The sequence below is a fragment of the Dipodomys ordii genome, unplaced genomic scaffold (genome assembly GCF_000151885.1).
Source record: "Dipodomys ordii isolate 6190 unplaced genomic scaffold, Dord_2.0 Scaffold52, whole genome shotgun sequence".
NCBI classification, from domain to species: domain Eukaryota; kingdom Metazoa; phylum Chordata; class Mammalia; order Rodentia; family Heteromyidae; genus Dipodomys; species Dipodomys ordii.
Window position 1 is genome coordinate 2,201,309 of NW_012267268.1, and position 15,756 is coordinate 2,217,064.

Below are 15,756 nucleotides of genomic sequence, written 5' to 3' on the forward strand. Positions count from 1 at the left end.
ACAATTACATGGGCAAGATAATGAGTACATTTCTTATCAAGCATTGTAGCCTCCTCCTTTGTTTCCCCTTCCCATCCCTTCCCATCCTCCCCTCCACCCCGCGCCCCCCACCCAATCCTCCCCGCTACCTCCCCTCTCCCCGCACCAACGTTGTAATGTTCATTTTTCGACAGGTACAGCATTTTCTAAGTTAGCAAAATCTACTCAAGGATGGGAGTGTTAGATGGTTGAAAGTAGTAGAATAAGGAAATTCAAGTGTAGGATGAAGTCAGGATGGAGAAAGCAAGAGACCTGGGCAGATCTTCCATAGCTGATGCTCATGTAATTGGATGAGAGCTTATATAATTGGATAAAATTATGAAAAAAAAACATAAGGAGCCCTGAGAATTTCCTATGAAAGTAAGTCACTTGGAAAATTTCCATTCTAATCATGTTTTCCTGCATGGTAAAATACCCCCAAAAGTTTGTAACTAAACCAATAATGTTCTATCATCTCCCACATATCTGGGGGTAAGTTTCAATTCAGACAATGATTCTTAGGATTTGTCTGCAATTAGAATTAGATGCCTGTGGAAACTGTACTCATCCTCATGCTGATGTGTATGTGTGTGGAGTACAGAATGAAAATAGGTGATCACATGGTTACAGTCTTCTTGGCAGGCAGCTGAACCAATCAATAGCTAAGGCTACCCACCATGGTCTTAGTTGTGCATCTTCTGGCCTCTGTATGTAGTCTGCCCTTGTCACAGCTTGGCAAATGGATTCTGAACTAGTCACACAAGAAGTATCTTCTATGAAAGGACAAGGATGATTTTACTAATCCTTTAAAAGATTTGCACAGACATTGAACGGAGTTGTTTCTAACATACTTTAGTAGTCACAGCCTAGTCTGAATGTAAAGGCTAGGGAAATAAATGCCTCCTTCTAAGGTAGAGAGAGAGAGAGAAGAATTCTAACTTTCACCCTACATCTTCAAAATGGATAAAGAAATCATGAACTGAAGATTAGTAGCATTCTATGAAGTGCCAACATAGAATAAGTAATTAAGCAGGTAGTAAGCATCAAGCTAATATCAATGGCTACTACAATGGGAAACCTTATTACTTTCTTTCTTTCCTCCAGATGACAATAAAATAAAACTATAATTCTACAAAGCTAATCTAAAGCTATTTCCCCCAAATATTTTGAACTAGAATAACAAAGACTATTAGTCACCCTTATTTTGTATATTTTTTCTTTTCTATAAAAATACTACCCAAAATATTCCAGCCAAGGTGAGTTGTTCAAATGACAGTTTAAGATTATTTGTTGATTTAATATCACTGCACATTTGAGTTCAAATTTTCAAGGAATTTAGCATTAAAGAAAAACACCATTTTTCTTTTGTGAGTTTATGAAAGTTCAAATTTAGGCACATGGAACAGTCAGCACAATAAGAATCTAATATTGTAAAGATTTCTAATACAAAATTTGCTACTTTGAGATTGAGCACCATTCCTGGCACATAACACAAGTCACTAACCAAAGCTAACCATTCTTAATGGTCCTGTATCTTTCCCTAAGTTTTAGAATACTTTATTATGACAATACACAAACAAGAAAAAATAAGAATATTTTTGCATATTATTATTCATTTATTTTTACCTTCACTTTTTGTTAGTTTTGTTTTGTGGGTCTTGTGGGTCTAAAAATAACTGACCTGGCACACAGTGGCTCATACCTATATTTCTAGCTACTTTGAAGACTGATAATGTGATGATAGTGAGAGATTTGGTCAGACAGAAAACTCCAAAAGCATCTACCTCATTGAAAGGCAGCTTGGTGGTATGGCATATAACTATTATCGCTATCTTTAAAATAATCAGCAAAACTACATGGCTAGAGGCATGGCTCAGTGGTACCACACCTGCATAGCAAGCACAAGGCTCTAAGTTTAAACCCCAGTATTATAAATAAATAAATAAAAAGGCTAAAAGTTCACTTAATTTCCTTTTAGATACAGCAAAATCAGTATCAATAATCCATATACCAAAACACAAGCACTGAGGACATGTGTAGTGATAATTTGTAAATCATAAAAAGAAGCTGCTCATTAACATCCTGCTAATTAAATTTAACTTTGGTTTATTCACTCAAAATACTTACAAGTACATGCTATAATAATGTAAGTAATAAACTTCTCTAGTTTTGTTACTAGTATTCCCCTTAATTTGAATCCAATAAGAAATAATAATGAGAGATGCCCACATAGTCTTAGCACACATATTGTAATTTTCATACTCAGATATTCTTTTCAGGAGGTTTTTTAGTGAAGTGAAACAAAAGTAATACAATGAAATGTGCATTTGTCCAGCATGTTACTATCAAGCTGAGGCTAACCATGGAATGTACTATGGTTACGGACAAAGGCCTTAGTTCTAGATCTGCTTCCCCAGAGAAACCTGGACCCAGTTGGTCAGTGTAATTGTGACACACAAAGATACCCAATCTTCCAGTTGCTCATATGGGAAACATATAACTCATTTTTTTTCTCCAGGCCTGGATCATATGTCCTTGAAGAGAAATACACTATGGTTTGACATTTTAGACACTTAGTGTTTAAAAGAGGAAAGAGAAATTATAAGACAGTTATTGAATTGTTGCTGATGGGAGCAATGGAGGCTCTGTATTTTACTAATGATTTAAATATGTAGCTAATATATATTTTTATTAATTCCTATTTACTAATTCATTAATTAGCACTTCTTAGTAAGTGGCTTCCATGATAAGAAACATTAATTAGAGGTTACCTCTGAAAAACAGACCAATTACTTGGCAACATCAGGGAAGATGGTCACTCTCTGAGAAGACAAGTATGAGGCCATTATCCCAATTACAGTAAACCTACAGAGAAAGTTGGCTTTATACTCCCAGTAGGTGCTAGCTCATTGTAAACACCCTAACCAAGAAGAAAAAAGTTAGAGTTCTGGAGTTCTGCTCTTGAAATTCTTCCTTCTGCATGGCCTACAGAAGTGTTCCACTACTCCCTATTGAAGGCTAGTGCTGCTTTAAAGTGAATCAGAGGGTTCTTTGACCATCCTCCAGTTACCTTTTGATCCCTATACCACTAAACTGGGTTTGGTTGAAGCATAGTAGAGGCAGTGAAATGTTGAGTTTTGAAAAAAACAAAACTCTACACTCAATGTCCTGTAGAAAAAGCTAAAATTTATACTTAAGAATTGTGAATGTCTCGTTGGGTTCTGAAACCCCTGGATCAAAAAGTGAGGGTGAAATAAAAAGTTTGATAAAGGTGAGTTTGATTTATATGGGTCTCCCAGGATATAGGAAAAGGGTGTTGGAGAGTGCAATAAGAACAACAAAACAACAAAAACCAGGGGCCCAGAACATTCCTTCACCCTTCCCACCACCAGAGGACACAGAGGCCCTAGCAGATCACCACTCTGCCATGCCTTCGTTTTGGCCTCCTGGGCTCCTGGCCCCTGGAAGATGGGTTTCTGACTAGGCCGGATGCCCTGGTGTCCACACTAGCGATCAGATCGTGCATGGATTTACCTGCTTTCCTCCCTTCCTGCTTCCTGGGGTCTCCTTCCAAATTAGCTCCTTATGTAGGGCAACCCCTACATAAGACACAAGGACAGAACACAATCAGAAAGCAAAGAATCCAAAAGTCAGACAGTGATGCCCTCTGAACAGGTGGAGAGAAGGCTGGGAGAAGGGGGCGGGGATGGGTGTGGAGGGGGCTGCAGGAGGCCCCAGGGATGGGCATGTGTGGGTGAGAAACCCCGAATGCTTATTCTGTGCCTTGTACTTTTCTGTGTAACTAGTTCTTAATAGGAAAAAAAAAAAAGAAGTGTTTATATGGCTGTTAATAAGATGAAAAGCCACTGGACTAGAACAAATGAAAAGGAAATACTGCAGCCACTGTGATAAACAAGGAAGTAAATAATCAGATCTAATTCATAAATATGCAATTAAACATATGTGAGGTTCTATACATACTAACAAAAGTATGGTATATGCAGGGGAAAATACAAATTGTGTAATTCTAAGAAAACCTAACAGTCCAATTGAATACTAGGAAAAAAAAGGTAATTGAGATGAGAGCAGGAGGATGAGGGGAGGGAAGATAGACAAATGAAAGCAGGAAATAGGAGGTATGCAGTCAAAATATTCAATGCATATCCTTTGAAACTAGGAAAACTGAGGAGAAAGTTGAGGATTGGGAGAGATGAGGGAGAATAATTAAAAACATCATTCAAGATGGTATTTTTAAATTGATTTGTTGAATTATAATCCCTTTGTATAGCTACTTGGGAAGGGATGTGAAGGGTAAACCAAAAATAATATACTTTTAAAAAAGCTCTGGGACTTAAGTTTGCTAGAATATATATGTGTGTGTATATATATATATATATATATGTGTATATATATATATATATATATTACAGTATTGAGAGGCCAAACATGTTTATGTTCTTGATAAATATGTCTTTTCCAGAACTGAAATGAATGTCAATGAGAAAAATATCCACAGCACTGAGAAGTCAGTAGTGTATGTTTCCAGATGCATAAGGAGATAAGCCTTCAGAGATCATCTCTGTGATGGTGGTGGAGATTAGAGGCAGCTATGGATGAGAGTTAGGATAAAGTTGGTAACAATTTTTCATTGCTGTAAAAGGTATGTCAAAGAAGAGTCACCAGTCTGATAGAGAACTGAGGAGGTGGTCAATACCACATGGTCATATCGTTCATAGCTAAAGGCAAATGATTACATCTTACACTTGCAAGTAATATAGTCATCTACTGTGGAAAGAGATTTTACAGTTAAAATTTACATGAACTCATAGGCTCATTGCTCAAGTGAGAAAATCTATTGGAAGATTAAGTGGAGCATTTATAGTAGACACATGGACAGACCTATAGGAGCAATCAGAAAATATAAATATCTTGATATATCAAATCAATGCCCAATCAATCAAATAAACAAAAAAACTTACTATGATGCAGCCAGCCACTGGACTAACCAAACCTATGTCAGCATAATGCTCCAACTTAATGGTATTGCTGACATAGAGACTAAATATAGACATAAAGCAACAGTTCCTTCTTCCCAAAGCTGATTTCACTCTTTGAAAGAGACTAACACAAAGTCTCCCATGTGGCCCCATAACTCAAAGACCAATTAATCACTGGATAAGACAACTACATTGAGCTCCTCCATACAGATGAACAAGCAGAAGTTCAACTAAAACAGAATAAAAAAGGATTCCTATTCTGATGCCCCTTCCCTTTCCACATGACCTGAGTCAATGTCAGTATCTAAGAGTACTGGATCTTTTGACAGGTGATTGCACATAATCAGTGAAACAACTGTACAAGAGCACCTATCATGTATCATGATATTATCCTGAAGCTGATGCTGTCATACAATGCTGAATCATCCACCTAAAAGCACATCTGAGGCACAAGCTTCAGACTAGCATAGAAGGATGGGACACACAGTCACTACTAACCAGGAAATAGTATGAGCTCTCAATCAGGATCATACACTGCTATGTTAGAAATAAGTAGTTTAAGAAGTTAATAAATCTCACTGCAACCTGACAAATCTGTGATTTTTTTTACCTCTGTTGTCTATAGGTTTAAGTCTTCTCTCCAAGATTACAGAAGTAAATTTCAAATATAAATAGGAAAGATGGTGAAAAGTTTCACATCTATTTAGCTCTATTTACTATAGTTTAGAAAAATAAGGCTATTACCTATGAGAGAAATCAAAATGATATAATTTAATATTCTGTGATGATCCATAAAATAATAAATTATATAAAGGCCTGGAAATGTTATTAATGTCATATAACTAAGGATATAAAATTAAGTAGAGTGCTATTATCGAATGTTCTTTTTAAAAAATAATCTTCCTATATAGCTCAGTTTGACTTTGAACAAACTGATCCTCTTGCTCCACCCTCATAGATGCTAGGATTATGCACGTGTGCTTTCATACTCAAAATAATGTTCTAAAAATGCATACTTTCACTTGATGGTGGACATTTATTTAGGATTATCTAGATGGAAACAATGATGTTTTGTACTATTTTCCAACAAATTGTGTTAAGAAAAATTAAATAAATGTATAAATAGAGCAAATTATTGAGTCTTAACTAAAGAAACTAATAATGTTCATAGACATCAAGAAAATATTCAAGAATAAAATTGAATAGTCAAGTAAAAGATCAACTCTTCCTTTAGGGGACCAAAATTAAACCTGTGAAGAATAAATATAATCTTCTACATATTTCTGAGAGATCATTTAAACCAAGGCATAGCAAGAAAATATTTAGTAAATTTTCCCAAGGGCATATAAACAGAAGAAATTGCATGAAAAGAAAATTAATTAAAAGTTTTTCAAAGAAGATTAAATTAAAAAGCTCTTCTAAAACACAGTAATTTATTGCTATAGCGTCTAGAGACTAGGAAGAAGGAGAAAAAAGAAAAATCCCTGTCAAGATTTTAATGGGCCAATATTAAACATTTTGCATCTCATATTAACAAGAGTGGAAATGATAAAGACAAAAAAGGAAGAACAGATTATCTCAAATATTTTAAATCTATAAAGTTCTTTTAGAAAGGCTTAAATATCCTGAAGAACATTTAAGATGATGGAGCATCTTCTCAGCATACTGCATTTTACCTTCATCTTCCTCAGATGGGTTAATTAGGTTGTATAAGAATAAGAAATAACATCAACAGAAACATATATGGGATGCCACCTCTCTATGAACAGAACTTTAAGTGAAATAAGGTACATGCTCTATATTTGTGGCAATGAATCAATAGTTTTATATTTTTTACCTTTGTATGTTATTTAGACAAAATACTTAGAAAGTTTCAGAAAAATCCTCATCATCACTAATATACTAAAAAATATACAAATTTCTCTTGGTAATATATCTGATATTGACCATTCTATATTTCTCCTATACCAAAAAATGAGATATATAGTATCATATATAATATTATTTGTAAAATTTTATCTGTTTAAACTATAAACTATCCTATATATTACTATATACAATGGGATTTTTATATATTGTTTATTCTTAGGTTAAATGATCTTAAAATTTACAAACTGATTTATATGTGCTTATTTTGAATGCAATCAGCTCATTGAAGTAAAATAATCTGGTAAAAATAAAATGACTTTGGCCTAAGATGAAAACAAATGCTTATTTACAAAAGTGATCTATTCAATTATGTTTTTTCTCCTAGGTGGAGATTTAGGAAAAAATAGCAAAGGGCTAAAGAGACAATTGTCCTATATTATAAAACACTGAAATAGCTTAGACACTCTTATTATAGAGGCTTAAAATGTCTTCATTTACTTGAAACTTGGTCAAATTATTCTATAAATTCTGATAAAAAGTAAAATACAATATTTCAGCCACTTACTGGCAGCTTTGTCTATGTAATATCAAGTATTGAGATATTTGAAAACATATAGTGATTGACTGACATTTTCATTTTCAACTATAAATTCTGGCAGAAGGTTGATCCAGGCTTCATCTGAAACAGACCCTTTTCTGAACTAGACCCTTATTTCAGAATGATTGGCATAGCTAAAAATTCACACATAGTTTGAAATGGCGTATTACTGAGCTACAAATATGAAAGCAAAGAAAAACAGAAACTGTGACCTTTTGGATCTGGAATGTCTCCTACAGGCCCATGCGATGGAATCTTTAACAGATGGACCTTTGGTGAGGTGTTCCAGTCATGGAGAGCAGACTTTGAAGGGGATTGTGGAACCTATGTGTCTTCCTCTTTCTCCCTTATTCCTGGCCACGTGAGCTGAGTTATTTTGCAATGCCACAGGCCTTCCGGTATTCCCATTGGCTATCTCCATCAGAAGCCTAAGAGCAAAAGGGGCACCTGATCTTGAACAGCCCAAACAGAGACAAAGTAAAAACCTTTTTCTTGAGAAGTTGATCATCTCAAGTATTTGTAGTAGAAGTAGAAACCCATCATGAAAAGTATAATGAAGTTATACAGCAACCATATTAAATACTGTTTATAAAATTATATATTTTTGTCTTTGATAATTTATTAATGTTGAAGATACCTTCAAATAATCAATATAAAATGGTTTCAGAATATTTTTATACTATTTGAAAGGAATTTTATACATATGCAATTTTCTATACTTAATTTTAATTGGAGATGTTTGTGAGTGTGTGTGTGTGCACATGTATATGACTTGTGTACAAGACTTTAATTTAGGGCCTCTATTCCAGGTTTTTACTGGTTTATTTGGGGGTACAATGAGGCTTATCAACATTTCTGCCTGGCTTTGAACTAAGATTCTCAGATCTAAGCCTCTTGAGTAGCTAGGATTACAGTTGTGAGCCACCAGTGCCTTGGAGAATTCTTTTTACTTATCATGTTATCTCTTATGCCATTAGATCTATTTCTACTGTGACTGAGACATGAGATAAAATTGAGATTTACTGCTATAAATTATAACTCCATCTGTTTCCAACTTCATCTGTTTCCTTCTTGTCACATGTGTGTGAAGAGAAGTATCTGTCTGTAAGTATTGATTAAATGAATAAAAGAACAAGGGAAATTATATACCTCATAAGTACTAAAAGTTGTGATATTGTCTCATCAACCGATTGTAAGACATGAAAAATTATATATATATATACATATATATATGTTCTTCCCATAAATTATAAAAAATTCATCAAATGGTAGGTTTAGGAGATTTGTTTACATGCTGTGATAAATAGAGTAGTGGTAGAGCATTAGCAAGATTCTTGTTAGATATTTCTTCTTCAAATAGAATCATTGATAGGTTCATGCAACACAGGGAAAAGTTTAAATTTTCAGGGTTTTAGAAAGACCCTAGATATTCTTATGTGTGTGTGTGTGTATGTATGTGTGCATGTGTGTGTGTGTTGTAAAGATCATGAAGGGGGTTACAGTTACTTACATCACTTTTTACATACTATTACCTCCCATCCCTCCAAGTTGTATAGTTCCTTTTCAACATAGTGTCAAGTGAGTATCATTGTTGCACTAGTTCATCCATTGTCCTGCTGTTTCTGTGACTCCCTTTCCTTTCCACTGATTGGATTAACTCATATAAAAGATAAAGGGTATAAAAAAGCTAAAACAGACAAAAAAGAAAACTGCATTCAAGACATATTAAAAATTCTTGTTTCCACTTCTTGGAGTTCATGTTACTATGTGTCATTATATATGGTCCTATGCACTTAGCAATTGGGCTATTGTGATTCCTTGTTAAAAATATCATAGACATGGAGCTGGGAAGGTGGCTCAGTGGTAGAGCACTTGCCTTGCATGCATGAGGCCCTGGGTTTGAGTCCTCAGCATCACATAAGCAGAAAAAAAAAGCTGGAAGTGGCACTGTGGCTCAAGTGTTAGAGCGCTAGCCTTGAGCAGAAGAGCTGAGGGACAGTGCCCAGACCCAGAGTTCAGGCCCACGACCCGACCCCAAAAAAATATCATAGACATATTCTAGTTATTGCAAATGAGAAAAACCATGCAACCTACTTTTCTTTGGGTCTGGGTTTCTTCACTTAATATGATTTTTTCCAGATCATTCCATTTCCTTATAAATGGAGCAATGTCATTCTTTCTGATGGAAGCATAGAATGCCATTTTGTATATATACCACATTTTCTTGATCTAATCATTCACTATGGGGCATCTGAGTTGATTCCATATATTGGCTATGGTAAATAATGCTGCAATGAGCATAACTATGCTGGTAGCTTTATTGTGTCCTTGTTTGTGGTCATTTGGGTAAATGCCTGGGACTTGGATTGTTAGGTCATAGGGGAGCTGTATGTTTAGTCATTTGAGGACCCTCCATACTGTTTTCCAGAGTGGTTGAGGAAGTTTACACATCCACCACCAGGATAAGAGGGTTCTCTTTTTGGCTATATCCCTACCAGCATCCATTGCTCTTAGATTTTTTTTCAATAATAGCCATTATACCATTATAACTCGGGCAAGGTGGGATCTCAATGTTATTTTATTTGCATTGTTTTTTGTTGTTGTTGGTGGTGGTCATGGGGCTTGAACTCTGGGCCTGGGCACTATCCCTCAGCTCTTCAGCTCAAGGCTAGCACTCTACCACTTGAGCCACAGCACCACTTCCGGCTTTCTGAGTCTCAAGGAGTTTCCTGCCAGGGCTGGCACTGAACTGTGATATTCAGATCTCAGCCTCCTGAGTAGCTAGGATTACAGGCATGAGCCACAGACACCCAGCTTTATTAGCATTTCTTTTATGATCAGATAGATTGAGCAGGTCTTCATGTAGCTATTGGCCACTCTTATTTCCTCTTCAGATGATTCTCTCTTTAAGTCTTTAGCCCAGTTGTTATTGGGGTGATTGTTTCTTTGAGGATTTGTTTTTAAGGGAGTTATTTTTTTGAGCTCTACATATGTTTTAGGTATGAGACCCTTGTCTGTCCTATGGCTAGTGAAGATATTCTCCCATTGTGTGGCCTTTCTGTTTATCTTGCTAGCTATGTCTTTGGCCATGCAGAAATTCTGCAGCTTAATGAAATTCCATTTATCCAATTTTTCTTTGATTTGTTTCTGAAGACCCCAGATATTCTGAAGGTATTCCACTAAGAGAAAACTATATGTGACATAATATTTTTAAAAGAAAATATAACCAGTTGAATTATATTAGTGGGTATCTGACTATTCAGTCACAATGTTGTCACAGTCTCTGACATATCTCTGTAAAAATCCTAGGTTGTAGCAAAGTAATGAGATAGCTTAATTCCTCCTCTCTTCTGTAATCTCATGATGACATATTTAAAACATATACACAAATATTTTTGTGCACACATGTAAACACATGTAAAATTAATTGCTAAAGAAAATAAGCTGGACTCCCAAAGCTCATAGGTAATATAGAGAAGATATAAAAAACATTATAATCAAATAGACATGAATAGAAGTACCAGAGCCCAAATATGAGTACAAGAAAACTATTGAGAAAGAAAATACACTAAGTATAGGGAAGTGAGATAGTAAACCTCAGAGAAGTACTAGGTTAACTTGTCACAGTAATTGAGTAAAGAAAGAAGTTGTAAGTACTGGTGAGATGGATTTATACACTTTCTCTCTACAGCCTATAATATCAAATGCCAATAGAAATATCTGAGCAATAGTCTAAATGAAAGAAATTGTGAGTTTTGTAGTATTAGACTTAGGTCACACACAGGACACTGTGAAATAGCTTAGGGATTACGGAAAATCTGAACAGGTTGCATGATGCAGTAAGGAATGTAAGGGAAGCAAAGCTTTTTGTTCATACTGAATTTAATAGAAATTCTCAGTGTCAGAGACAAATACCCTTGTTTTGATGGCAAAGCAGTGCCCTACATTTGCTTCCAGCTTCATACCAATTAACCCTAAGAAGAGTAATCTTAAAAAGCCACCCTGAATCTTTACAGAGTGTCAGACATTTCTTCCACATACAGATCATATTCATAGTCAAACTAAGTCACAGGAATCACAGGAACCTTGATGAAAATAAATAGCATTACAAAAAAGTTAAAAAGCAAAAAAAAATTCTAGGGAATGAATAAGAGTTAAAAAATATATACTCTACATTCTAGGTAGAGAATTTAAGAGATTAATGAGAAAAATATTCTATGTCCAGAATAGCATATGAGAATTACAAATATAAAGCAATTCTGAAGAATTTCAAACAAATTAAGAAATAATGCTTAAAAAACAATAATATAATTGAAAATGATATGAAAATTAAGAATAAACAGAATGCTAGAATACGAGGGGAAAGAAACTGCAAAAAGTATTTTTAAGTGTGTTAAAAAAGTTAAAAGATATGGATGACTACTGTAGATGGGAAAATATTGCTTTAATGAATATACCATCTGCTGCAGAAAGATTGGAGTCCAGGCCTTCCAAGTAGAGAATCACAATGGAAATACTAATATAAATATAGAGCAGAGACATAAGGCTGGGCGCTGGTGGTTCATGTATGTAATCTTAGCTACTCAGGAGGCTGAGATCTGAGGATCATGGTTCAAAGCCAGCCTGGGCAGAAAACTCTGTGAAACTCTTATCTCCAATAAACCATGAGAAAACTGGAAGTGGTCCTGTGGCTCAAGCAGTAGAATGCTTGCCTTGAGCTGAAGAGCTGAGGGACAGTGCACAGGCCCAGAGTTCAAGCCCCACGACTGACCAAAAAAAAAAAAAAAAAAAAAAGAGCCAGGTGTTGGTGGCTAATGCCTGTAATTGTAGCTACTCAGGAGGCTGAGATCAGAGGATTACAGTTCAAAGCCACCGCATTGGACTCTTATCTCCAATAAAATACTCAAAAACCAGAAGTGGCTCAGAGGCTCAGGAACAATACCCAGACCCTGAGTTCAAGCCCCACAATTGACAAAATAATAAGAAGAAAGAAACAGGCTCACATTTCATTAGGAAATTGGATAGCTAAAGAAAATGTTTCTATGGTGCTAGTTGAATATAAATATAAACTTCAAACTCTATTTTAAAGTTATAATTATAAAAAAACAGCTTGGTACTGATACATGAACAGGCCAGAGGACAAAGGGAATAAAATTAAAGAGCCAGAAATAAACCCACAGACCTGTGGCTACCTAATCTTTGATAAGGATGCCAAAAACACTAGATGGAAGAAAGACAGCCTCTTCATCAACTGGTGTTGGTAGAATTGGCTGTACACGTGTAGAAAATTGAAGATGGGTCTCACTTTAGCACCCTGCACAAGAATCAACACCAAATGGATTAAAGACTTCAATGTGTGATCAGATACCCTAAAAATATTACAGGACTGAATAGGGGATACACTAGGGCTCCTTGACACAGGTTGAAACTTTCTTAATACAGACCCATAAACACAACAAATGAATGAAAGCTTGGATAAATGGGATTGCCTAAAACTGCAAGACTTCTAGAAATGCAAAGTACATAGATAGCAAGATAAATAGAAAGTGGACCATTGGTAGAAAATCTTCACTACCTATACAACAGACAGGGGCCTCATAGCTAAAATATCTTAAAGCTCAAAAATTAAACCCTAAATTCAGGAACAAGACAGTATGTCCACTCTCTCCACTTCTATTCAATTAGTATTAGAATGCCGAGCTACAGCAATAAGAAAAGATGCAAACATAAAGTAGATTCAAATAGGGAAAGAAGAAGTAAAACTTTCCCTCTTTGCAGATGACATGATCTTGTATTTAAAGAATCCCATAGACTCACTCCCAAGTTACTGGAGCTGATCCTAAATGTTGGCAAAGTAGCAGGATACAAAATTAACCCTCAAAAATCAATGGCTTTCCTGTATGCCAATAACGAGAAGAGTGCAACTGATATCAGGAAAGCATCTACTTTTGTAATAGCCCCACAGAAATAAGATACCTAGGAGTTAACATGACTAAAGAAATGAAAGATCTCTATAATAAAAATTTTAAAAAACTGAAAAAGGAAATTAAAGAAGAATTAAGGAAATAGTAAAATCTCCCATGCTCATAGATTGGGAGGATTAACATAGTGAAAATGGCAATAGTCAAAAGCTGTCTACAAATTCAGTGTGATACCTATAAATATCCCAACCTCATTCTTCAAGGAAATAGAAGAAGCAATCCAAAAATTCATATGGAAAAATAAGATACCTTGAATAGCAAAAATAATCCTTAGCAGAAAGAACAGTGCTGGAGGAATAGCAATACTAAACTTCAAACTCTACTAGAAATCCATAGTAATCAAAAAAGCTTAGTATTGGCACAAGAACAGACCTGAAGACCAATGGAATAGAAGTGCAGACCCAGAAATGAACCCACAGACCTATAGCCACCTAATCTCCAACAAGGGAGCTTAAAAAGAGAATGGAAAAAAGATAGCTTCTTCAGTAAATGGTGTTGGAAAAAATGGTTAAACACTTGTAGAAATCTAAAGCTAGACTCTTCTATATCACCCTGCACCAGAATCAGCTCCAAATGGATCAAAGACCTTGGAGTCTTTGGCACAAGCTAAAATTTTCTTAAAGACCCAGAAACACAACAAATCAAAGAAAGGTTGGACAAATGGGATTGCATGAAATTGCAGAGCTTCTACATGGTAAAGGACATAGCAATCAAGATCAATAGAAAACCCATGGATTGGGAGAAGATTTTCACTAGCCATAACAATGGAAACTGTCTCATATCTAAAATATACTTGGAATTCAAAAAAGTAAATCCCCTAACAACAAATCCTCAAAGAAACAACTGTCTGATTAATAAGTGGGCTGAAGACTTAAAGAGAGACTTCTCTGGAGAAATAAGAATGGCCAATAGACATATGAAAAAATGCTCAACTTCCCTAGCCATAAAAGAAATGCAAATCAAGACAACATTGAGCTTCCACCAGTTAGAATGGCTATAATCAAGAAATCTAATAACAACAGATGCTGGAGGGGATGTGGACAGAAGGAACCCTACTGCATTTTTGGTGGTAGTGTAAACTTATTCAACCACTCTGGAAAGCAGTATGGAAGTTCCTCAAAAGACGCCACATAGATTCCAAGCAATTCCACTTTTTGGCATTTACCTAAAGGATCACAAACAAGGCCATGCTAAACCTACAAGCACAACTATGATTATTGCAGCATTATTTACCATAGCTAAGCTATGGAACTAACCCAGATGCCCTTCAGTAGATGAATGGATCAAGAAAATGTGGTATATCTATGCAATGGAATTCTATGCCTCCATCAGAAAGAATGACATTGCCCCATTTGTTAGGAAATGGAAAGACTTGGAAAAAATTGTATCAAGTGAAGTAAGCGAGGCACAAAGAGACATAGGTCCCGTGGTTTCCCTTATTTGCAATAACTAGAATATGTGTGGGACAAGCAGAAAAGGTCAAAAGCTATGTACTTGCTTTCACTGTATTTGATGTTGGTATAATTTGAGGAGGGGAAGAATAAAAAAAATTGTTTAAATAGGGATACAGGCGGACTCATTGCAACAATGAGATGTAGAAGAAGTTATGTCGAAAAACGAACTTTCAACTTTGGCGCGAGGGTGGGGGGAGATGGGAAAAGATCGGAGAGGGAAACAAAGGAGGAGGCAACAATGCTTGATAAAAAATGTACTCATTACCTTGCTCATGTAATTGTAACCCCTCTGTACGGTATTTTCACAATATGTATATATGACCAGATAAGATGATGTTAAGCGAAATGAACCCCAAGAGGGGGCACAGTGTATTTTTCTTTCTTGCTATAGTTCCTAATGTACCATATGATTTTTTTGTTTCTTTGTATGTTCCTCCCCTTCTGTTTTCGCTGTATTTGATGTTGGTTCCCTGCATCTTGTATATACACTTCTCTAGCTTGGGGAGGGGAAAGGAAAAAACAAAATGCTTAAATAAGGATACAGGATGACCCATTGTAGCAGTGAAATATACAAGACACTAGGTTGCAAAACAAATTTTACAATTTAGGTAGGGGGTGCGCAGGGGTGACAGCAGAGTGTAGTTGTGGAGGTGGGAGAGAAGGGATGGTAGGGGACAAACAAAGGAGGAGGCAACAATGCTTGATAAGAAATGTACTCATTACCTTGCTCATGTCACTGTAACTCCTCTATACAGTATTTTTAAAATAAAAAGTGTATTTAAAAACAAAGAATGCTATACAAACCAGATGTTGAGAGATGCTGCAGAATTTTAAATACC